This window comes from Lepisosteus platostomus, chromosome 5 (genome assembly GCF_059453375.1).
Source record: "Lepisosteus platostomus isolate fLepPlt1 chromosome 5, fLepPlt1.hap1, whole genome shotgun sequence".
Taxonomy (NCBI): domain Eukaryota; kingdom Metazoa; phylum Chordata; class Actinopteri; order Semionotiformes; family Lepisosteidae; genus Lepisosteus; species Lepisosteus platostomus.
The window spans coordinates 34,429,761-34,452,897 of record NC_142615.1 but is presented as its reverse complement, the minus strand read 5'-3'; the positions used below and the strand labels follow the sequence as shown (position 1 = coordinate 34,452,897).

General features: G+C 43.7%; 2 long non-coding RNA genes and 1 pseudogene across 2 annotated transcripts; all 3 read right to left on the bottom strand.

Moving 5' to 3' along the window:
• Nucleotides 1–5,158: 5,158 nt before the first annotated feature.
• Nucleotides 5,159–5,277, bottom strand: LOC148665778 (5S ribosomal RNA; annotated as a pseudogene).
• Nucleotides 5,278–9,792: 4,515 nt separating this feature from the next.
• Nucleotides 9,793–11,828, bottom strand: LOC148665777 (uncharacterized). Its single transcript, XR_015936576.1, has 2 exons — nucleotides 11,520–11,828; nucleotides 9,793–11,147 (listed from the first exon to the last, which is right to left on the bottom strand). It is a non-coding gene; the product is annotated as an uncharacterized LOC148665777 (long non-coding RNA).
• A 5,277-nt stretch (nucleotides 11,829–17,105) lies between these two features.
• Nucleotides 17,106–19,141, bottom strand: LOC148665776 (uncharacterized). Its single transcript, XR_015936575.1, has 2 exons — nucleotides 18,833–19,141; nucleotides 17,106–18,460 (listed from the first exon to the last, which is right to left on the bottom strand). It is a non-coding gene; the product is annotated as an uncharacterized LOC148665776 (long non-coding RNA).
• Nucleotides 19,142–23,137: the final 3,996 nt, after the last annotated feature.

Genomic DNA, 23,137 nt, shown 5'->3' with positions numbered 1-23,137 from the left:
GTGTTTAATTATGTGTTTTTTAATCATAATCAGGCTAATGCATTTCTACATTTTCTGTATGAACCAGCTTAGAGGTTCATACAGAAAGACAGCTTGTGTTTAAATTGAGTGTAAGGTAATTTATGCTTCTAAAGTCATAGTCAGCATTTATTATTGTACTGTGCTGTAAACTTTTTCTGTGCCTAGTCACATTATTTTATAGCGTTTTTGTTGTGTTATTAAATCCGGTGGCGCTGTGTGTTAGTTTCCTGACTCCCATGTCACATGGTCTGTGATTGTATCCCATGGAACTATGACTTTATTTTTTAACAAACATTTCTTTGAAAAAATGAAACGTTTCCCTTGGTCAGAGATTAAATAAAACCTCACTCACACCAAACAAATTTATATTTCAAAATATCACGACATGATCGAATTTAAGTCTTTTTAATAACAATGAATAGTCACCTATGCGTTACAAAATATACATTTATATTGATTTGAATCGCGTTTTGATTTAAATCGTAAACGCGGGTTTAAATATATGTGTTTAAAGGCGATATACTGTATAAAAGCGCTGATTCCTATGGAGTGTGTTCCGCCGGGGATTCAAAAAAATTATTTTAAATAGGCTGATAAAGCTTAGACTACTGTAACTGTATTCTAGCCTGTATTACAACAGAACATTGGACAATGCAACGTAAATTGCAAAAATGCACTTGGAATCTGTCCAAGCCCTCCTACAAAAATTATTTAAACTGCGACACTGATCATTCATCTCTAAATAAACTTTATTTTAGCGTTTTAAGCGAATAGGTAATTAGATTGCTCATAAACCTAATCGCTTTTTCTACATGAACACAGCGTGATTGCTCTCTGAAAATGCTTTTCCTTTATATTTACAGTAGGCTCAGATTTCAACTATAGATCATATTATTATAAACTTTCTTGGAAAAATGTATTTTATGTAAACCATGTTTGCTATTAATTCATTTAGGGCTAAAATACGTTCATTGTCTTCCAATCGAGTCGAGTTGACATTGGAAGCCTGCCACACCCGGACTGTTAAACCAACGCATTAGCACGTCAAAGCCCATTGAGGGTATTGAGCCAGTATTGGCTTTAGTATTCCCCCCCTCTCCCCTCAATTCAATTCAAGGTGTTTTATTTGCATGACAGATGGGTACAAGCAGTGTTGGGTATGTATATTGTAACGCTTACGGCCGACAGGCACTGTGTAAGAGCCGGTGTACCAGAGCAGCGCACCGAGGGAGCGTCTGCATTTATAACTTAGTTTTTAAAATTAGTCAAGCAATATGAAGCATCTCCTTTTACTTTTAAGTCCTTTAAATACATTGAGCACAGCTTTCTCACCACTTAAGATTGCTTTTGATTCCATCCTTACACAAAGCAGAAGGGAAATCTTAGTGCCTGAGCATAAAAAGAATAGGAGCATACTGCAACGCGTGTGAAGTCCATAAATGATATTAATTTTAGAACTTAAACATACAGTATATGGCTGGTCTTGGTACTTTAAAGAAAACATACACACCAGTATTCCATTTCTCCCTAAACATTTTAAGCATCGAAGTCTTTAACTAACGTGATACCGGAGTCAACAAGCATACTTTTAGAATTTGATTAAAAGGGACTATAATATGGAATCGCGTATCTCAAGAAATTAATAACGATAAAATTATATTCATGTTGCAAAAGAACTGCAACGGACATAAAAACTCCCTTGCTTTTAACAGAGCGTTCCATAATTTCTAACTACGAAAATGATTTAAACTGCGACACTTATCATTCAACCAGAGCTCGAAATATCACAAGGATCCTCTAGAGCACAGCAAAGACTGTATTAAAAGAATCGCATATCTCAAGAAATTAATAAGATATAATTACATTTGTGTACTTCGTAATTAATGCAAATTCAGCACTGTGTGGATGGAACTATACTCAGTGTTATAGTGCTGTTTCTGGTGCGATCTTTTGCAGCTGACATTTCACTGTTTTAAACGAACAAGAAATTAGATTGCTCATAAATCAGTTATTCTATATAAACACAGCGTAATTGCCCTCCGAAAATCCTCTTTTTCTTGTTTGTTTTAGAGACCTTGATCGAAACTGATTTTAGATGTCAGAAAGGATTTATTTTCTCTGCATTTCCTACATTGCTTTGTCGAGATTTTAACCTTATATCTAACTTTATATCTAGGCTCAGATTTCAACTATAAATCGTACAGTAATTAATAGCAGTAAATACTGATGTTTTGCGCCCTCTTACCACAAAAATATATGTTTTGTAGTTGGGATTAACTTTATTTCGTACGCGTAGCTACTCCGATTCGGACACCGAACAGTTAAAGATGGCGGCAAATCAGACACCCAGAGAGGGGGGGGCGTCTTCTCGCCTCCATAACTAAAATGCCAAATAGGAGTGGCTTAAGCGACATACACAGTCTTGTAACTGACAGTTTGAGGTAGCCTATCGTGTAAATTTCGCTTTGTTGCTGATAGGTTAAGCTTTCGAAACTCTGCCCCAAAGTCATGTGACTGATTTTTCGCCCTGTTTTGTTGGTTAAACGCAATGATCACAAGCACCACCATGGTAACTGGGATGTGTAGTTTTTAATTCCGTTTGAATTATAACTGTACGTACTGTCTTCATATTTGGCCAGGCCTTTAAAGAGAAGGCGCGCCAAAAAATTTCGGTGCCATCGTCTCCGCCTTAAAGGTACCCCCGTGCTGGAAGAATTTGACCTCGGAACGTTTGCCCAGCGTAGTTATAGTGGACATAAAAACAAGAGTTCGCTGGCATTATATCCTAGAAGACACAGACAGGCGCCAGACCGGTAAATGCTTGATGAACTAGGGATTGGACAGTTTCCAAGTGCTTGTACAATCGATGGAAATGTTCAAATAAATGTGCAAAAGAAATAAACAAAATAATCATTTATTTCTTTATCATATTGGCTAGCTAATGTCCTCTCTTTGCTAGTTAGTGGCAATGTTTCTGCGTTGGGTAGCAACGGGTGACTGTTCTCAGGCGGAAGATGTAAACAGCTTAATTTTCGTGTTAAATAATTTTTAAAAATTAAAATTCATTCTATACAGCAATCACATATTTGGGGACCGTTTCATAAAACTTTCATGCTTAAAATGTTTAGGGAGAAATGGAAGACTGGTGTGTATTTTTTCCTTAAACTATCAAGACCAGCCATACACAGTACAGTTTATGTACATACAGTAATGTTTATGTTCCTAAATTAATATCGTTTATGACCTTCATATGCGTTATGCTCCTCTTCTTTTTATGCTCAGCTACTAAAATTTCCCTTTAGTGGTAAAATTCCACATAAATATTCAAAACTAAGCGGATTGAAACGTGCACAGTAAAGACATTAAATGATTAAATCTTTTCACTACCAACCAATGCACCACGAGTGCCCCTGTCAGTCATTTTGGCCAGCCAGTCACTTACCGCGGTGCCCTACGGTGCCCTGCGGGTTGGTTACTGTACCGCGGGTTTTCAACGCTCATTTTGAATGGCTGCATCTCTATTTCACTTCGGCCTTTCACTCTTGCTTCCTTCCAATGAGGACGGAGCTGCGGGAGAAAGGGCGCTATAGAGGATCGCTGTGGAGAGCTGCTGCTGTGCTTTGACATCTGAGCTCTGTGGAAAACGATCTCAATACAATTCTGAAAAATGCGACTCCCAGAACGCCAGCCGAACAAGTCTCCACAGCCGAAGCGCTGTGTCTCTTTTCAGCTGGCGATTAACCTTTCCTCGATCCTTTGCGGACTTTTAAAACTTTTCATGATCAGAATAAAAACGCTCACGCTGATACACAAGCACCCGTGTCTCGCCAAAGCTGACAAATAAACAGACGGAAAAGCCGCACTGCACGTGTGAACAGGGCAGTGAGCGAGCGAGCAGGGATAGGGCGCCTCCTGCGCTTAAAAGCTTACAGCACCTGGTATTCCCAGGCAGTCTCCCATCCAAGAACTAAACAGGCCCATCCCTGTTCAGCTTCCGAGATCAGACATGCTCAAGGGGGTGTGGCTGTAAGCGAGACCAGGGCTCACTGGCACCCTTCTTATAGAGAGGACAGCTCCGTCACCTCTTTTATGACGCTGCTGTATTTCCCTTGCGTTTTTCTCTTCTTCCCACGTTCTCTCTCTTCACTGCCTTCGTCCCCGCTCTATTTCACTTCAGCCTTTCACTTGTAGTGGCAATGGTTGTTAATAAGACAGAATTAAGTGTTGCTGTGCTTTTTCAAATGAGGCCCCATCTCTCTGTTCATCTCTGTGGTGCAGCCACAGAGAAACTATTCATGCAGGCTGATTTAAAGATGTTTTCTTTTGATAAGGGACAGCTCCCAAATGGGGATGCACTTAGCTAACCCTAGCTATCATGATCAATGGTCATCAATTTTCGCCTATCTGTCTAGGGAGTGCCAGATGGACATCTGGACTGCATTCCTAAGTGTCAGGAGTAAGTGACTCACATCTCACCTTGATCAACCAATCAGGGACTGGTAGGGCCGAGTAACCCACGTGGGACTCTGATGCCCATGGAACTTTCAGCCAATGAACGAGCTGAAGTTCCTCCAGGTAAAAACAGGCAACACAGAGGGCCTGAGAGACTATTTCCTGGACTTTTCTAAAGGGAATTCAAAGGAGAATCCCAAGGGCAGGACATTCTCGCAGCGCGCCTCCTGACCATCCTAAGACTCAGCCCGGAGAACCACGGAACGGCCAGTGTGTCCGAGTGCCAGAACTTTCTTTTGTTCTAAGAGTCTAGAGCGGAGGTTGCCAGAGAGTAACCAGAGGATCCACCTGAGGTAAGCACCAGCAGCAAGCCTTGTGAACAGGTCGGAACTGTGGACAGCTGAATCACTATTCAGAACTAGCTCTTCATCAGGAACGAACCGGTCCTCTTCCTGACTTGCTGGGACCCACAGTCATCTTTTCTCCTGTGCACAAACTTTGCTAGTTAAAGCCAACACTAAGTAGCCGGTCAGTTAGCATCTGCAGCGCACCATCGCAAACTGCACAGCACAGCCTGGCACCTAGCCAGAGAGCGTGGATTGGACAGCAACAACCCTGCAACTGTTTCTTTGAGTCCGCAGGACCAGTGTGAGCGAGCGGGGATAGGGTGCCTCCTGCGCTTAAAAGCTTACAGCACCTGGTATTCCCAGGAGATCTCCCATCCAAGTACTAACTAATCCCACCCCTGCTTAGCTTCCAAGATCAGACGAGATCAGGCGTGCTCAAGGGGGTGTGGCCGTAAGCGAGAGCAGGGCTCACTGGCACCCTTCTTATAGAGAGGACAGCTCCGTCACCTCTTTTATGACGCTGCTGTTTTTCCCTTGCGTTTTTCTCTTCTTCCCACGTTCTCTCTCTTAACTGCCTTCGTCCCCGCTCTATTTCACTTCAGCCTTTCACTCTTGCTTCCTTCCAATGAGGACGGAGCTGTGGGAGAAAGGGCGCTATAGAAGATCGCTGTGGAGAGCTGCTGCTGTGCTTTGACATCTGAGCTCTGTGGAAAACGATCTCAATAAAATTCTGAAAAACGCGACTCCCCGAACGCCAGCTGAACAAGTCTTGAAGTGGAAATCTAATAAGTAAATTGGTTTTTAAAATGTAGAGAGCTTTGCAAAAAAATATATTGGTGCTTTAATATAATATATTTCAAGGATGTAATTGCTGTGCTACAGTACGTGCAGAATTTTAGAAAACAGTGCGTCAACAAAGTACACTGTTTAGGTTACTTTAGAAGAGAATGTACCAAAACAATATATGCTGTCTGGGTCGTTAGAATTAGCTGAAAGTAACTGATAAGCTTTAAATAACATATCTAGCGCTTCTTCTTTCGCTTTTTGATGTAATCTGTTTTCTCTTAGGGAAAGGGGAAGTTTCCGCAAGAAACAACAAAACCGAAGTATTGTTCACCGTATTGTTACAAACTTTTGGGTTATATACAGTTTTCTTCTCCGTTTCTGACGTCACTCGGTCTGATGGTAAAGAGGGGGGTTCATGGTATTTGGCCAGTTTATGATGTTCTGGGCAAATGGTCAGTTTAACATTACACCCAGGGGGGTTCCTAGCTGGCATCTGCAATCCTTATCAGTTAACCCCCTTTCCTGCCATAAACCCCTGCTTGTGACTTGGAAGTCTAAACCCCCTACAGAAAAGATTAAATTCAAACCCCCGTCTTCACATCTTTCTTCATTCCCCCCTTATAAAATATGGCATACGTCAGTGTAGCCTATTTTTATACATACAATGTCAGGGCAGATCTTTCCTTTCTTGGCGAACAGGTATGTATTGCCATGACATTGTTCGTTCCACGGTTATAGCAAGATGTGATACATGTTTTTGTGAATGTGATGATTACAATTATACATATAAACAATACTACTCCTACAGATAAACACTATAAAAAGGTTCCACCCCAGGCCCCAAACACAGACTTTACCCAAGACCCAATTCCCCAATTTTCAGTATAATAGTCCTGATATTTCTGTCCCTCATTGTAAATGTGTTGGGCCAGATCTGAGATGTGCTCAGAATTATCAGGAATATATGTGCAGCATTCAGTGCCAATTACTGCACAAGTTCCTCCTTGGGCCGCCAGTACATAATCTAAAGCTAGTAGGTTCTGCATGGCCACTGTTCTGAGGGCTACCATCTCATCATTAACAGCCTTCAGACTAGATGAGGTAGAATTTGCTAATTCTTCTAAAGTCGAGGCCATTTGAATTAACTCTCGACTCAGAAAGTTCATGCCGGCTTGTGGAAATATTATACCTAAATAATATTCCCAATCAGCCAATTTTCTTTGTGGTCTGTGGTTAGGTCCAAAGGGGCTGTGGGTTTGAACACGGATATGAGGAACCCCATATCCTAAATTACATGAGCCAGACCACTGGGCTGGCAACCATGGGTAGGCTCGTTTTCCACAAATGAAATATGTTCCGTTTGGCGCTCCCCATGCCTCTGAAAATAAGAAACTTATACTGAATTGTGGGGTGTGCCGATCCCATCCTGGAATTTGGAAGGTAGAGGTGGATATATTTGCAGCGATGGTAAGTTGGCAACGACTCCATCCAACCAAGTGCAGACCATTAGTGTGCTGAAAACATATGTTTCCCTCACGTTCCTTATTGAGAGTCAGGTATGGTGGTGTATGGCTTCTGTTATATTTAGGAGCGTAAGAGCCTGTGAAACTCGTGGGCTCTAAGCCTCGCTCCTGTAGATATTGTAATGTTGTGCAGGTTAAAGTCGTGTTATGGCAACCCCCATAGTTTGTCATATTAAAATCTCCTAAATTATCCCTCCAAATGATCATGCCTATGACTTCCTCGAGACGCCAAGGAATGGCCCCCATAGGAAGTCCTCCCTGTACATATTTGGGTAATGCGGCACACACCCAGCAGGCACTTTGGTTGGTTTTCTTAGCTGTCAGATAGGAGAGGCCTAAAAAGGAATTAATTCCATGTTCTCCTTTGTGGGAGAGATGATCATTAATCCCTGCGGAACATAGTTCTACAGCAACAATTATCATTATTGACAGAAATGATTTCATTCTGGGTCCGGGGATGAGGCTCGTCGGCAGTGTGACGCGTGGATCCAGCGATCTTTTCCTTCCACTCGAACTGCAGACTCGGTTGTCAACAGGATCTGGTAGGGTCCGTCCCACCTGGGCTGGAGAACCTGTGAAGGAAATTTCCTGATCCACACCCACTCTCCTGGGATGAGGTTGTGCCCTCCTTCAGGTGGTGGTCCCCACGCATCCAGGACCTGCTCGCGGGCTCCTTGGGTGGCCTCTGTCAGCTACTTGCAATAATACAAAGGAATGGTTGATCCATCTGAGGAAACCCCAGTCTCAGCACCTGTAAGAGAACTTGTTTCAAATTATTAAAGGCGGCTTTTGCTGCAGGAACCAAGGCAATCTTGTCCTTGTACTGCACTCCCCCCTTAAGCAGATCTGTTAAGAGTTGTGCTCACCCTGTAAAAAACATTGCACCCAGGCCCTGTTAAAATTTCACAATGCTAGACACAAAAGGGCCTTATCATAACTGCTTCTATTAGACACTCAAAAGCTGAAGCAACTCAGACTTGTGGGTTTCCTCGTCAGGGGAAGCACTCAGAATACCATCAACATACTGAGTGATCACAGCCAGTTGAAGCCACGTGATACCCTGTTCTGCATAGTCATTCTTTGTAATGCATAATATTCCAACCCAATAGATCTGGAATAAAACCACCCATTAAAATCTGGTACTCGGCAAGTAAAACTTGCTGTCCCAATACTCCTGTGGCCTCCTGCCATCTTCCCATATACATTTCTCTATAGTACACTGTTGAACAGAGGAGTGAAACAAGCAGGACAGTAGTGCTCCAGTATCCCCTAACAGAGAAACCAACACTCCATTAACAGTACATTTTTATCCACTGGACTGGGACAGACTTAGGGAGGCTACAAGGGATTTACAGGATCTAATCGTTAGGTAAACAGATTTTCTCACAAGACGTTATTCTCCCCAGTCTCGATTCTAAACCTACAGCGTTTCAGCATGTCTGGTTTCGAGACATTCGAATAAAACCAAATTGTTTCCACTATTCCAACTAATTGTATAAATTACAATTTATAATAATTTATAATAATACAAAAACTGTTTAACTACTTTTACGTCCACCTGTACTGTACTTATACGTTTCAGACGCTCTTATATTTTCCAATCTCCTTAAGTTGATTTTCGTCAAGTCTCTTTAGTTACGTCTCTAGCCAGTCCCGCTGGCTAAACACACTCACACCGTCATTTAGTAGACCAAAACTCACAGTTACACACATACATGCCGGCACACAAATTCATAAAACACACATACACATCGAGAATATATTTTTCTCTTCGTAATACAATGTGCTGTATTCTTGTTTTACTTTTAAATGAATCCTTTTAATTCCTGAAGCGCACTCCAGGTTCGCTGCATTTCTAATTTCGGGTGCGGTACTTTAGCCCACCGGTCAATATCTTACGGTTTTGGATTTGATCGTATGGGGGAAATCAGGGAAGGTAGGTGCGATTGCAGACCCCCTCGACGGGGTGCGAGACAGTGTTAGAGTGGCACTGTCATCAACGGCGCCAGCCCCTGCTACATCAAGTCCTTTCCCACTTCGAGTGAGAGTACAGATCTGCGGGCGCCCTCCCTCTAACAGGGGAGACCCTGATCCGTTTTTATCACACTCATACCAAGTGTTATCCCAATCAGACCCCCCTTCTCCATATGGCCACTGAGGGAATTGATCCCAATTATTTTCGTTTCCTGCCTGTTTGTTCCCCTGTGGGAGAGCAGGACATAACTTAGTCGCCGTCTGCAGCACATTAACCAGTGCAGCGTGACCAGGAGTTAATTCCTTCTTTAGTTTCTCATTCTCCTGTACTGCCTCTTCTAGCTTTTTTTCCTATACTCTTTCGTAGTGAGTAAAGTATATTTTTTTTCCGGGTTTTTATTTTCCCCGTAAACACACTTTTAAGTCACATCCCAATTTCTTTCTTTTTCGTCATGTATCTGCCACCACTGGTGCCGGCCGTGCACCAGGGTGGGAGCTACATGCTTGTGCTTTTGCCAATCAACACTCATATATGCTTTCTTTACAGGCGTCTTCGCCCCAAATTCCCTCTGAAAAACTCAGCTTTTTCCATATTTTTCTCCTTCTTTTCCGTCAACTTACACTTTTCTGATATTTACTATAGAGTCTGGGTTAGAGTAGTAGGTTACTATAGAGTCTGCTAGATCCACCTACTTCTCTCACATCATTGAAAATCACCAAAACAATCCCAGACATCTTTTCTCCACCATCAACAGACTGCTCAAGCCAAACTGCCCTACCACATTACCTGCCTCATCACAACTTTGCAACACATTCTTAGATTTCTTTAGTTCTAAGATTGACAACATCCGGCATCACATTCTCTCCACTACGGATATAATTTCCACACCTCCTCCCTCCTCATCCAACTTCTCTGGTTCCCGTCTCTCCAGCTTCTCTCTTCTTGACTCAGCATCCCTAAACAAACTAGTTACGCGCATGAAACCCACCACATCTATTTTAGATCCCATTCCCACCACTTTATTCCAGTCCTGTTTCTCTTCTCTCTGTCCCATTGTCCTCAATATAATACATGAATCCTTGAGAACCGGCATTGTACCAACGGTCCTCAAAACTGCTGCTATTACCCCAGTGCCAAAGAAGCCTAACATGGCTCTCGACAATCTTAACAACTTTCGCCCCATCTCCAACTTACCCTTTCTCTCTAAAATTCTAGAACGTGCTGTCACACTTCAGTTACATAACCACCTCATGACAAACAACCTTTTCGAACCCCTCCAATCTGGCTTCCGTCAACTTCACAGCACAGAAACCGCCCTAGTCAAAGTCACCAACGATCTCCTAATAGCTTCTGATTCTGGTTCTCTTTCCATACTCATCCTTCTTGATCTCAGTGCTGCCTTTGACACTGTTGACCATAACATCTTGCTTTCTCGTCTCGAGACTGTGTTTGGAGTCTCTGACACTGCCCTCAAATGGTTTAAGTCTTACCTCACTGATCGCTGTCACTTTGTCTCTCTCAATGGGTACAGGTCTGAAATCGGTCTTGTCAAGTCTGGTGTCCCCCAGGGCTCAATACTGGGCCCCTTGCTCTTCAGCATTTACATGTTCCCACTTGGTCAGCTTTTAAGATCACATGGCCTCAGCTTTCATTTTTACGCTGACGATACTCAAATATACATCCATACCAAACCCGACACTGACGTGGCTGTCTCTATCCTATCTAATTGCATCTCTGACATAAAAATTTGGATGACTCAAAACTTCCTTCATCTTAACTGTGACAAGACTGAAGTCATGCTTATTGGTACCCCCCATCAACTTCGTAAAGCCAGTCCTGTAACCCTGTCTGTAGATGGCTCTGTACTTGAGCTTCAATCAAAATTGAAAAACCTTGGGGTTATATTCGATTCTGGCTTAACATTCGACCCACATGTACAGCATACTGTCAAAACATCTTTTTTTCACCTTAGAAATATCGCAAGACTACGCCCTATGCTATCATTAACTGTGGCTGAAAAGCTGATCAACATATTTGTATTCTCTCGAATTGACTACTGCAATGCTCTGCTCCCTGGTGTATCTAAATCTACTCTGAACAAGCTGCAGTATGTCCAAAATTCAGCAGCCAGAATCCTGACCAGGTCTAGTACAAGTGTTCACATTACTCCTATCCTGGAGTCCTTGCACTGGCTTCCGGTCAAATTCCGCGTAGACTTTAAAATCCTCATGCTCACCTACAAGGCTTTACATGGCTTGGCACCTCAATACCTGTCTGAACTTTTATCGCCCTACTCCCCACCTCGCAACCTCCGCTCTTCAAATTCTGCCCTCCTTACTGTCCCCCAAGCCCGTCTACATTGTATGGGCGACAGGGCCTTCTCCTGCTATGCCCCCAAGCTCTGGAACTCTTTACCCAAGGATATTAGAGAGTCACCTTCTCTAAACTCCTTCAAATCCAGACTCAAAACTTTCTTCTTCAGTAAAGCCTTTACTTAACTGGTTCCATTCTTCACCCCTCTGCTCTTCTTAATACCATCTTCCACGGTCTCCTCTATTGTTATTGTTGTATTGTTGTAATTATAATTGTGTCCTGTCTTGTGAAATTTTCTTATTTATTGTTGTAGTCTTCTTATTTATTGTTATTGTCATCCTGTAAAGCGCTTTGAGAAGCCACCTTTAAAGGCGCTATATAAAATAAAGTTTATTATTATTATTATTATTATTTAAACGGACCCTTCCACCACTTTCTCAAACCATCAGTTAGCGCACATGTTCGGTCTCTTTAAGATTTACTTTTCTCGTGTGTGAGGTAACAGCTCATTCAGTAGGGGGATGTTTTCACTTGGAAAAACCTGTGCATTACTGCACTCATTCAGCCAAGGGCGTCTGTTACCTCCGGATCTAAATACCTCTCAGAGACTTTAGAGAGGATTTACACCGCACTGTTCACAGGTAAGAAACGAGACCTCGAAAACCCCCTTTCTTGATCAGTAATTCACCATCCCCAGAACGCCAGCATCGCTGCTTTTGCCCCGGGGTGGACTTACGCACTGAGCTCAATCAGGGCGATTCTCGGGTCTCAACGTCCCCCAAATCCTGCCACTTAATGCCCCGCTCCCCACCATGAGGTGCGCCCATGCCAGTGTCGCGCGTGTGTATATGTATTTCACAAACAAGGAAAACACCAAAAACATATATACATATATCTCCTCCACTCCTGCTTCCTTTAAAACAAAAAAAAAAAACACGCCACGCCAGAAACCACGCCATTCCAATCTGTGCACGATCAAGGCGTAGCTAATCTCAGGACCCCGGGCGTAATTAAAGCCCACACCAATCCTGGATTATACGTGCATTTAATGCACCACTCAGCTCCAGAACCCCGGGCGCAATTAAGGCCCACACCGATCCCGAGCCACAGAACTCCGGGTGCAATTAAGACCCAAACCAGTTCTGACCTTCAGAACTCCGGGTGCAATTAAGACCCACACCAGTCCTGAACTACGTGCATTTAATGCACCACTTGCTCTAGAACCCCGGGCGCAATTAAGGCCCACACCGATTCAGAGCCTCAGAACTCCGGGTGCAATTAAGACCCAAACCAGTTCTGACCTTCAGAACTCCGGGTGCAATTAAGACCCACACCAGTCCTGAACTTCACGGTAAGGGTCCAAAACCCGTTCAAAACTCCACGCGCAATTAAGGCATACACCAGCTTCGAACGCCTGTACACAATACCGCGGAACCCCTGCCAGACCAAATTCTGGGCTTACAGCAAACAACCCATTACATACACCGGTGCCTTCCCCGGGCCAGAGGAATTCAGAAACTCACGTTTACTCCGTCATCTCGGGCGATTCTTGCAGGGAGCATAGATTTCCCAATCGGTCAGAGAGAGTCGGGACTTTTAAATAAAAGAGGAGTCCTTACCTCTTAGTTATGTGCGCGCTGACCGTCTCTCCTGCCGATGGGAAGTTCTGCGCCTTCTGGAGCATCCGCCGACTACGCCAAATTTGTTGTAACAGAAGAAATAAGGTTCTTGATCCCGAGATGAAGTAAAACAGATGAGTTTATTGCATGCAAGGAACAATAAAGCCGAAGTCTTGTTTCCCGCAAGAAACAACAAAACCGAAGTATTGTTCACCGTATTGTTACAAACTTTTGGGTTATATACAGTTTTCTTCTCCGTTTCTGACGTCACTCGGTCTGATGGTAAAGAGGGGGGTTCATGGTATTTGGCCAGTTTATGATGTTCTGGGCAAATGGTCAGTTTAACATTACACCCAGGGGGGTTCCTAGCTGGCATCTGCAATCCTTATCAGTTAACCCCCTTTCCTGCCATAAACCCCTGCTTGTGACTTGGAAGTCTAAACCCCCTACAGAAAAGATTAAATTCAAACCCCCGTCTTCACATCTTTCTTCATTCCCCCCTTATAAAATATGGCATACGTCAGTGTAGCCTATTTTTATACATACAATGTCAGGGCAGATCTTTCCTTTCTTGGCGAACAGGTATGTATTGCCATGACATTGTTCGTTCCACGGTTATAGCAAGATGTGATACATGTTTTTGTGAATGTGATGATTACAATTATACATATAAACAATACTACTCCTACAGATAAACACTATAAAAAGGTTCCACCCCAGGCCCCAAACACAGACTTTACCCAAGACCCAATTCCCCAATTTTCAGTATAATAGTCCTGATATTTCTGTCCCTCATTGTAAATGTGTTGGGCCAGATCTGAGATGTGCTCAGAATTATCAGGAATATATGTGCAGCATTCAGTGCCAATTACTGCACAAGTTCCTCCTTGGGCCGCCAGTACATAATCTAAAGCTAGTAGGTTCTGCATGGCCACTGTTCTGAGGGCTACCATCTCATCATTAACAGCCTTCAGACTAGATGAGGTAGAATTTGCTAATTCTTCTAAAGTCGAGGCCATTTGAATTAACTCTCGACTCAGAAAGTTCATGCCGGCTTGTGGAAATATTATACCTAAATAATATTCCCAATCAGCCAATTTTCTTTGTGGTCTGTGGTTAGGTCCGAAGGGGCTGTGGGTTTGAACACGGATATGAGGAACCCCATATCCTAAATTACATGAGCCAGACCACTGGGCTGGCAACCATGGGTAGGCTCGTTTTCCACAAATGAAATATGTTCCGTTTGGCGCTCCCCATGCCTCTGAAAATAAGAAACTTATACTGAATTGTGGGGTGTGCCGATCCCATCCTGGAATTTGGAAGGTAGAGGTGGATATATTTGCAGCGATGGTAAGTTGGCAACGACTCCATCCAACCAAGTGCAGACCATTAGTGTGCTGAAAACATATGTTTCCCTCACGTTCCTTATTGAGAGTCAGGTATGGTGGTGTATGGCTTCTGTTATATTTAGGAGCGTAAGAGCCTGTGAAACTCGTGGGCTCTAAGCCTCGCTCCTGTAGATATTGTAATGTTGTGCAGGTTAAAGTCGTGTTATGGCAACCCCCATAGTTTGTCATATTAAAATCTCCTAAATTATCCCTCCAAATGATCATGCCTATGACTTCCTCGAGACGCCAAGGAATGGCCCCCATAGGAAGTCCTCCCTGTACATATTTGGGTAATGCGGCACACACCCAGCAGGCACTTTGGTTGGTTTTCTTAGCTGTCAGATAGGAGAGGCCTAAAAAGGAATTAATTCCATGTTCTCCTTTGTGGGAGAGATGATCATTAATCCCTGCGGAACATAGTTCTACAGCAACAATTATCATTATTGACAGAAATGATTTCATTCTGGGTCCGGGGATGAGGCTCGTCGGCAGTGTGACGCGTGGATCCAGCGATCTTTTCCTTCCACTCGAACTGCAGACTCGGTTGTCAACAGGATCTGGTAGGGTCCGTCCCACCTGGGCTGGAGAACCTGTGAAGGAAATTTCCTGATCCACACCCACTCTCCTGGGATGAGGTTGTGCCCTCCTTCAGGTGGTGGTCCCCACGCATCCAGGACCTGCTCGCGGGCTCCTTGGGTGGCCTCTGTCAGCTACTTGCAATAATACAAAGGAATGGTTGATCCATCTGAGGAAACCCCAGTCTCAGCACCTGTAAGAGAACTTGTTTCAAATTATTAAAGGCGGCTTTTGCTGCAGGAACCAAGGCAATCTTGTCCTTGTACTGCACTCCCCCCTTAAGCAGATCTGTTAAGAGTTGTGCTCACCCTGTAAAAAACATTGCACCCAGGCCCTGTTAAAATTTCACAATGCTAGACACAAAAGGGCCTTATCATAACTGCTTCTATTAGACACTCAAAAGCTGAAGCAACTCAGACTTGTGGGTTTCCTCGTCAGGGGAAGCACTCAGAATACCATCAACATACTGAGTGATCACAGCCAGTTGAAGCCACGTGATACCCTGTTCTGCATAGTCATTCTTTGTAATGCATAATATTCCAACCCAATAGATCTGGAATAAAACCACCCATTAAAATCTGGTACTCGGCAAGTAAAACTTGCTGTCCCAATACTCCTGTGGCCTCCTGCCATCTTCCCATATACATTTCTCTATAGTACACTGTTGAACAGAGGAGTGAAACAAGCAGGACAGTAGTGCTCCAGTATCCCCTAACAGAGAAACCAACACTCCATTAACAGTACATTTTTATCCACTGGACTGGGACAGACTTAGGGAGGCTACAAGGGATTTACAGGATCTAATCGTTAGGTAAACAGATTTTCTCACAAGACGTTATTCTCCCCAGTCTCGATTCTAAACCTACAGCGTTTCAGCATGTCTGGTTTCGAGACATTCGAATAAAACCAAATTGTTTCCACTATTCCAACTAATTGTATAAATTACAATTTATAATAATTTATAATAATACAAAAACTGTTTAACTACTTTTACGTCCACCTGTACTGTACTTATACGTTTCAGACGCTCTTATATTTTCCAATCTCCTTAAGTTGATTTTCGTCAAGTCTCTTTAGTTACGTCTCTAGCCAGTCCCGCTGGCTAAACACACTCACACCGTCATTTAGTAGACCAAAACTCACAGTTACACACATACATGCCGGCACACAAATTCATAAAACACACATACACATCGAGAATATATTTTTCTCTTCGTAATACAATGTGCTGTATTCTTGTTTTACTTTTAAATGAATCCTTTTAATTCCTGAAGCGCACTCCAGGTTCGCTGCATTTCTAATTTCGGGTGCGGTACTTTAGCCCACCGGTCAATATCTTACGGTTTTGGATTTGATCGTATGGGGGAAATCAGGGAAGGTAGGTGCGATTGCAGACCCCCTCGACGGGGTGCGAGACAGTGTTAGAGTGGCACTGTCATCAACGGCGCCAGCCCCTGCTACATCAAGTCCTTTCCCACTTCGAGTGAGAGTACAGATCTGCGGGCGCCCTCCCTCTAACAGGGGAGACCCTGATCCGTTTTTATCACACTCATACCAAGTGTTATCCCAATCAGACCCCCCTTCTCCATATGGCCACTGAGGGAATTGATCCCAATTATTTTCGTTTCCTGCCTGTTTGTTCCCCTGTGGGAGAGCAGGACATAACTTAGTCGCCGTCTGCAGCACATTAACCAGTGCAGCGTGACCAGGAGTTAATTCCTTCTTTAGTTTCTCATTCTCCTGTACTGCCTCTTCTAGCTTTTTTTCCTATAGTCTTTCGTAGTGAGTAAAGTATATTTTTTTTCCGGGTTTTTATTTTCCCCGTAAACACACTTTTAAGTCACATCCCAATTTCTTTCTTTTTCGTCATGTATCTGCCACCACTGGTGCCGGCCGTGCACCAGGGTGGGAGCTACATGCTTGTGCTTTTGCCAATCAACACTCATATATGCTTTCTTTACAGGCGTCTTCGCCCCAAATTCCCTCTGAAAAACTCAGCTTTTTCCATATTTTTCTCCTTCTTTTCCGTCAACTTACACTTTTCTGATATTTACTATAGAGTCTGGGTTAGAGTAGTAGGTTACTATAGAGTCTGCTAGATCCACCTACTTCTCTCACATCATTGAAAATCACCAAAACAATCCCAGACATCTTTTCTCCACCATCAACAGACTGCTCAAGCCAAACTGCCCTACCACATTACCTGCCTCATCACAACTTTGCAACACATTCTTAGATTTCTTTAGTTCTAAGATTGACAACATCCGGCATCACATTCTCTCCACTACGGATATAATTTCCACACCTCCTCCCTCCTCATCCAACTTCTCTGGTTCCCGTCTCTCCAGCTTCTCTCTTCTTGACTCAGCATCCCTAAACAAACTAGTTACGCGCATGAAACCCACCACATCTATTTTAGATCCCATTCCCACCACTTTATTCCAGTCCTGTTTCTCTTCTCTCTGTCCCATTGTCCTCAATATAATACATGAATCCTTGAGAACCGGCATTGTACCAACGGTCCTCAAAACTGCTGCTATTACCCCAGTGCCAAAGAAGCCTAACATGGCTCTCGACAATCTTAACAACTTTCGCCCCATCTCCAACTTACCCTTTCTCTCTAAAATTCTAGAACGTGCTGTCACACTTCAGTTACATAACCACCTCATGACAAACAACCTTTTCGAACCCCTCCAATCTGGCTTCCGTCAACTTCACAGCACAGAAACCGCCCTAGTCAAAGTCACCAACGATCTCCTAATAGCTTCTGATTCTGGTTCTCTTTCCATACTCATCCTTCTTGATCTCAGTGCTGCCTTTGACACTGTTGACCATAACATCTTGCTTTCTCGTCTCGAGACTGTGTTTGGAGTCTCTGACACTGCCCTCAAATGGTTTAAGTCTTACCTCACTGATCGCTGTCACTTTGTCTCTCTCAATGGGTACAGGTCTGAAATCGGTCTTGTCAAGTCTGGTGTCCCCCAGGGCTCAATACTGGGCCCCTTGCTCTTCAGCATTTACATGTTCCCACTTGGTCAGCTTTTAAGATCACATGGCCTCAGCTTTCATTTTTACGCTGACGATACTCAAATATACATCCATACCAAACCCGACACTGACGTGGCTGTCTCTATCCTATCTAATTGCATCTCTGACATAAAAATTTGGATGACTCAAAACTTCCTTCATCTTAACTGTGACAAGACTGAAGTCATGCTTATTGGTACCCCCCATCAACTTCGTAAAGCCAGTCCTGTAACCCTGTCTGTAGATGGCTCTGTACTTGAGCTTCAATCAAAATTGAAAAACCTTGGGGTTATATTCGATTCTGGCTTAACATTCGACCCACATGTACAGCATACTGTCAAAACATCTTTTTTTCACCTTAGAAATATCGCAAGACTACGCCCTATGCTATCATTAACTGTGGCTGAAAAGCTGATCAACATATTTGTATTCTCTCGAATTGACTACTGCAATGCTCTGCTCCCTGGTGTATCTAAATCTACTCTGAACAAGCTGCAGTATGTCCAAAATTCAGCAGCCAGAATCCTGACCAGGTCTAGTACAAGTGTTCACATTACTCCTATCCTGGAGTCCTTGCACTGGCTTCCGGTCAAATTCCGCGTAGACTTTAAAATCCTCATGCTCACCTACAAGGCTTTACATGGCTTGGCACCTCAATACCTGTCTGAACTTTTATCGCCCTACTCCCCACCTCGCAACCTCCGCTCTTCAAATTCTGCCCTCCTTACTGTCCCCCAAGCCCGTCTACATTGTATGGGCGACAGGGCCTTCTCCTGCTATGCCCCCAAGCTCTGGAACTCTTTACCCAAGGATATTAGAGAGTCACCTTCTCTAAACTCCTTCAAATCCAGACTCAAAACTTTCTTCTTCAGTAAAGCCTTTACTTAACTGGTTCCATTCTTCACCCCTCTGCTCTTCTTAATACCATCTTCCACGGTCTCCTCTATTGTTATTGTTGTATTGTTGTAATTATAATTGTGTCCTGTCTTGTGAAATTTTCTTATTTATTGTTGTAGTCTTCTTATTTATTGTTATTGTCATCCTGTAAAGCGCTTTGAGAAGCCACCTTTAAAGGCGCTATATAAAATAAAGTTTATTATTATTATTATTATTATTTAAACGGACCCTTCCACCACTTTCTCAAACCATCAGTTAGCGCACATGTTCGGTCTCTTTAAGATTTACTTTTCTCGTGTGTGAGGTAACAGCTCATTCAGTAGGGGGATGTTTTCACTTGGAAAAACCTGTGCATTACTGCACTCATTCAGCCAAGGGCGTCTGTTACCTCCGGATCTAAATACCTCTCAGAGACTTTAGAGAGGATTTACACCGCACTGTTCACAGGTAAGAAACGAGACCTCGAAAACCCCCTTTCTTGATCAGTAATTCACCATCCCCAGAACGCCAGCATCGCTGCTTTTGCCCCGGGGTGGACTTACGCACTGAGCTCAATCAGGGCGATTCTCGGGTCTCAACGTCCCCCAAATCCTGCCACTTAATGCCCCGCTCCCCACCATGAGGTGCGCCCATGCCAGTGTCGCGCGTGTGTATATGTATTTCACAAACAAGGAAAACACCAAAAACATATATACATATATCTCCTCCACTCCTGCTTCCTTTAAAACAAAAAAAAAAACACGCCACGCCAGAAACCACGCCATTCCAATCTGTGCACGATCAAGGCGTAGCTAATCTCAGGACCCCGGGCGTAATTAAAGCCCACACCAATCCTGGATTATACGTGCATTTAATGCACCACTCAGCTCCAGAACCCCGGGCGCAATTAAGGCCCACACCGATCCCGAGCCACAGAACTCCGGGTGCAATTAAGACCCAAACCAGTTCTGACCTTCAGAACTCCGGGTGCAATTAAGACCCACACCAGTCCTGAACTACGTGCATTTAATGCACCACTTGCTCTAGAACCCCGGGCGCAATTAAGGCCCACACCGATTCAGAGCCTCAGAACTCCGGGTGCAATTAAGACCCAAACCAGTTCTGACCTTCAGAACTCCGGGTGCAATTAAGACCCACACCAGTCCTGAACTTCACGGTAAGGGTCCAAAACCCGTTCAAAACTCCACGCGCAATTAAGGCATACACCAGCTTCGAACGCCTGTACACAATACCGCGGAACCCCTGCCAGACCAAATTCTGGGCTTACAGCAAACAACCCATTACATACACCGGTGCCTTCCCCGGGCCAGAGGAATTCAGAAACTCACGTTTACTCCGTCATCTCGGGCGATTCTTGCAGGGAGCATAGATTTCCCAATCGGTCAGAGAGAGTCGGGACTTTTAAATAAAAGAGGAGTCCTTACCTCTTAGTTATGTGCGCGCTGACCGTCTCTCCTGCCGATGGGAAGTTCTGCGCCTTCTGGAGCATCCGCCGACTACGCCAAATTTGTTGTAACAGAAGAAATAAGGTTCTTGATCCCGAGATGAAGTAAAACAGATGAGTTTATTGCATGCAAGGAACAATAAAGCCGAAGTCTTGTTTCCCGCAAGAAACAACAAAACCGAAGTATTGTTCACCGTATTGTTACAAACTTTTGGGTTATATACAGTTTTCTTCTCCGTTTCTGACGTCACTCGGTCTGATGGTAAAGAGGGGGGTTCATGGTATTTGGCCAGTTTATGATGTTCTGGGCAAATGGTCAGTTTAACATTACACCCAGGGGGGTTCCTAGCTGGCATCTGCAATCCTTATCAGTTAACCCCCTTTCCTGCCATAAACCCCTGCTTGTGACTTGGAAGTCTAAACCCCCTACAGAAAAGATTAAATTCAAACCCCCGTCTTCACATCTTTCTTCAGACCTTACTCAGGTGAGAACTCTCTCTTGTGGCTTACTTGATAGTTATATTTCCATGACACCGGTTTTATTGTCTGTAGATTGTATCTTATTTTTATTTTTTGTGTTGTTTCATGTTCATATTATGTGTTTTCACCCAGTTGACTCCAGTTAATAACAGTTCACCCAGTTAATAGCCACTTTTTATGCGCGAAAAACGGCTGATCTTTCTATCTCGTGATCAGCTTAGTATCTTTCAGTAAGTGTTTTTCTTCTTAATTAAACGTTTAAAATACATGAATTTCATAAAGACAACACACGTTTCGAACAGAAAAAAATCATATCCTGTTCTCTTCCTGGTATGTATAACAGATCAGCAGGTCTTATTTTCCCAATTGCTTTTTTCCACTGTATTTATCATATTGGCTAGCCAATGTCCTCTCTTAGCTAGGTAATGTTACTTGTGAATGTGCTTCTGCGTTGTGTAGAAGCACATGTATCCATAGAAAGTGTATTATACTACTATTAGAGCTACAGTACATAAAAATAATTATATCGTTATTAATTTCTTTAGGTACGTGATTCCATATTATATTCCCTATTAATCAAATTCTAAAAGTATGCTTTTGTTTACTCCGATAACGAGCACATTCACAGAAAATGTTAATATCTTATGACTTTTCACAAAGTATATAAACTTAAGATGGTCAGAAGGAGCATGTAAAAACGTTTCCGAAACGTGGTAAAATCTTACTACATGTAAGACTTTGATGCTTAAAATGTTTAGGAAGAAAGTGGAATACTGGTGTGTATTTTTTCTTTAAACTACCAATACGAGCCATATACAGTTTACACTATATGTTTATGTTCCTAAATTAATATAGTTTATGGTGGTGTATCGTGGTTGTAGAGGTTTGATGGGTTTACTGAGACAATTATTAATTGTAGCAGTAATCACGAGGTTGTTCGTTGTGGCTTTTAGAAAATCAATCGTCAGAACAACTAACAAGGCACACACACGGGTTCAATACACGAGATACATTTATTCATATAAATTGTGCACCAAACATATACTAGTCTGCCTGGATACGAGCGGCAGACCTTACTGTGAGGGTTATCAATATAAAAGGTATATAATCTCGAAGAGATGCCAACACAAAGAGATACACAACAGAGAATATATGTCAATATATATCGTTCGGTTACCAAATCGCTAATCGGTGTTATTACCCACTGTTACTCTAAATTCGGAAGTCAATACATTACTCATGAATTAAATTGATAACAACTTGTGTTGAGGTACAATTGAATTCTCGAGACACAATGTGGAACATGGGGTTTACTTATCCACTGTGTATGGATTTGGAATTTCCCGGCACGAACACCAAACCAGCTGACAGGCTCTGTTGCAGCCTCTGTTCCAGCGGTCACACCTCTTGCAGGAGCAACAGCAACCTGAGCTTTTCCGGGGGGAATCTCCCATCCGGGTGCCGGCTAGGCTCACACCTGCTGGGCTGCCGTGGGTGAGCGCAGTCGAGAGTCGCAGGGTGAGATCTAGTCACCGGGGAGAAACGATACAAGCGAAGGATTACTCGGCTCCCAGCACTTGAAAAGACCGACAAATGACTCGTTCCCGCCGGAGCTGAATGTACCTGCATGTGTCGTGTCGTCTACTTCCCCCGCCCCACTGTGTTTGCTGTATTGTCTTTGAAGCCAGCCCCCGAGACGAGACGGGCTGTTCCTGTGCCCCAATTAACACTTTACAGGTGCCATTCCCCGGCATTGTGGCCATTGTCGGTGGTCACACGCGATAAGATAAGGTGGAGGAGAGCGGGGCATGCCCAGCGCCAGACATTCAAGGAGGGGGCTGTGCGAGGTGAAGTGAGGTGCGACACGCCGGAGCCCCGACGCTGCTGATGCGGAACACTTGTTGGACTGGCATTGAAAGGACGTGTGTGCACGGAGCGAGCATTCCCTGCGGCGGAGCGTGGAAACTTTCTCCCCGCGCTGCAGGAGTTGTGTGCGCTGCAGCGGTGCCGAGAGAACAACACAGAAGGCAGCAGGCTCTGGAGAGCGGGTAAGAGACGGAGCCTTGTGGGCAGGCGAGCAGGCCCGTTTTTGGAAATTGCTGAAAAGGCTCCGGTGTTTGTTCAGTGTGTGGCAGGCGCACGACGTGAGCTTGTGTAGCGATCTGCCGGTCTGGTGTTATGCAAATGAGGCCGAATTGCGTCCTGGGACATGCTGCGAATGCGCAATGGCGACTGCAGATGTGTAGGAAACGGCGCGCTCGTTTTCTCGTTTTGCCCACCCTTTTGAGT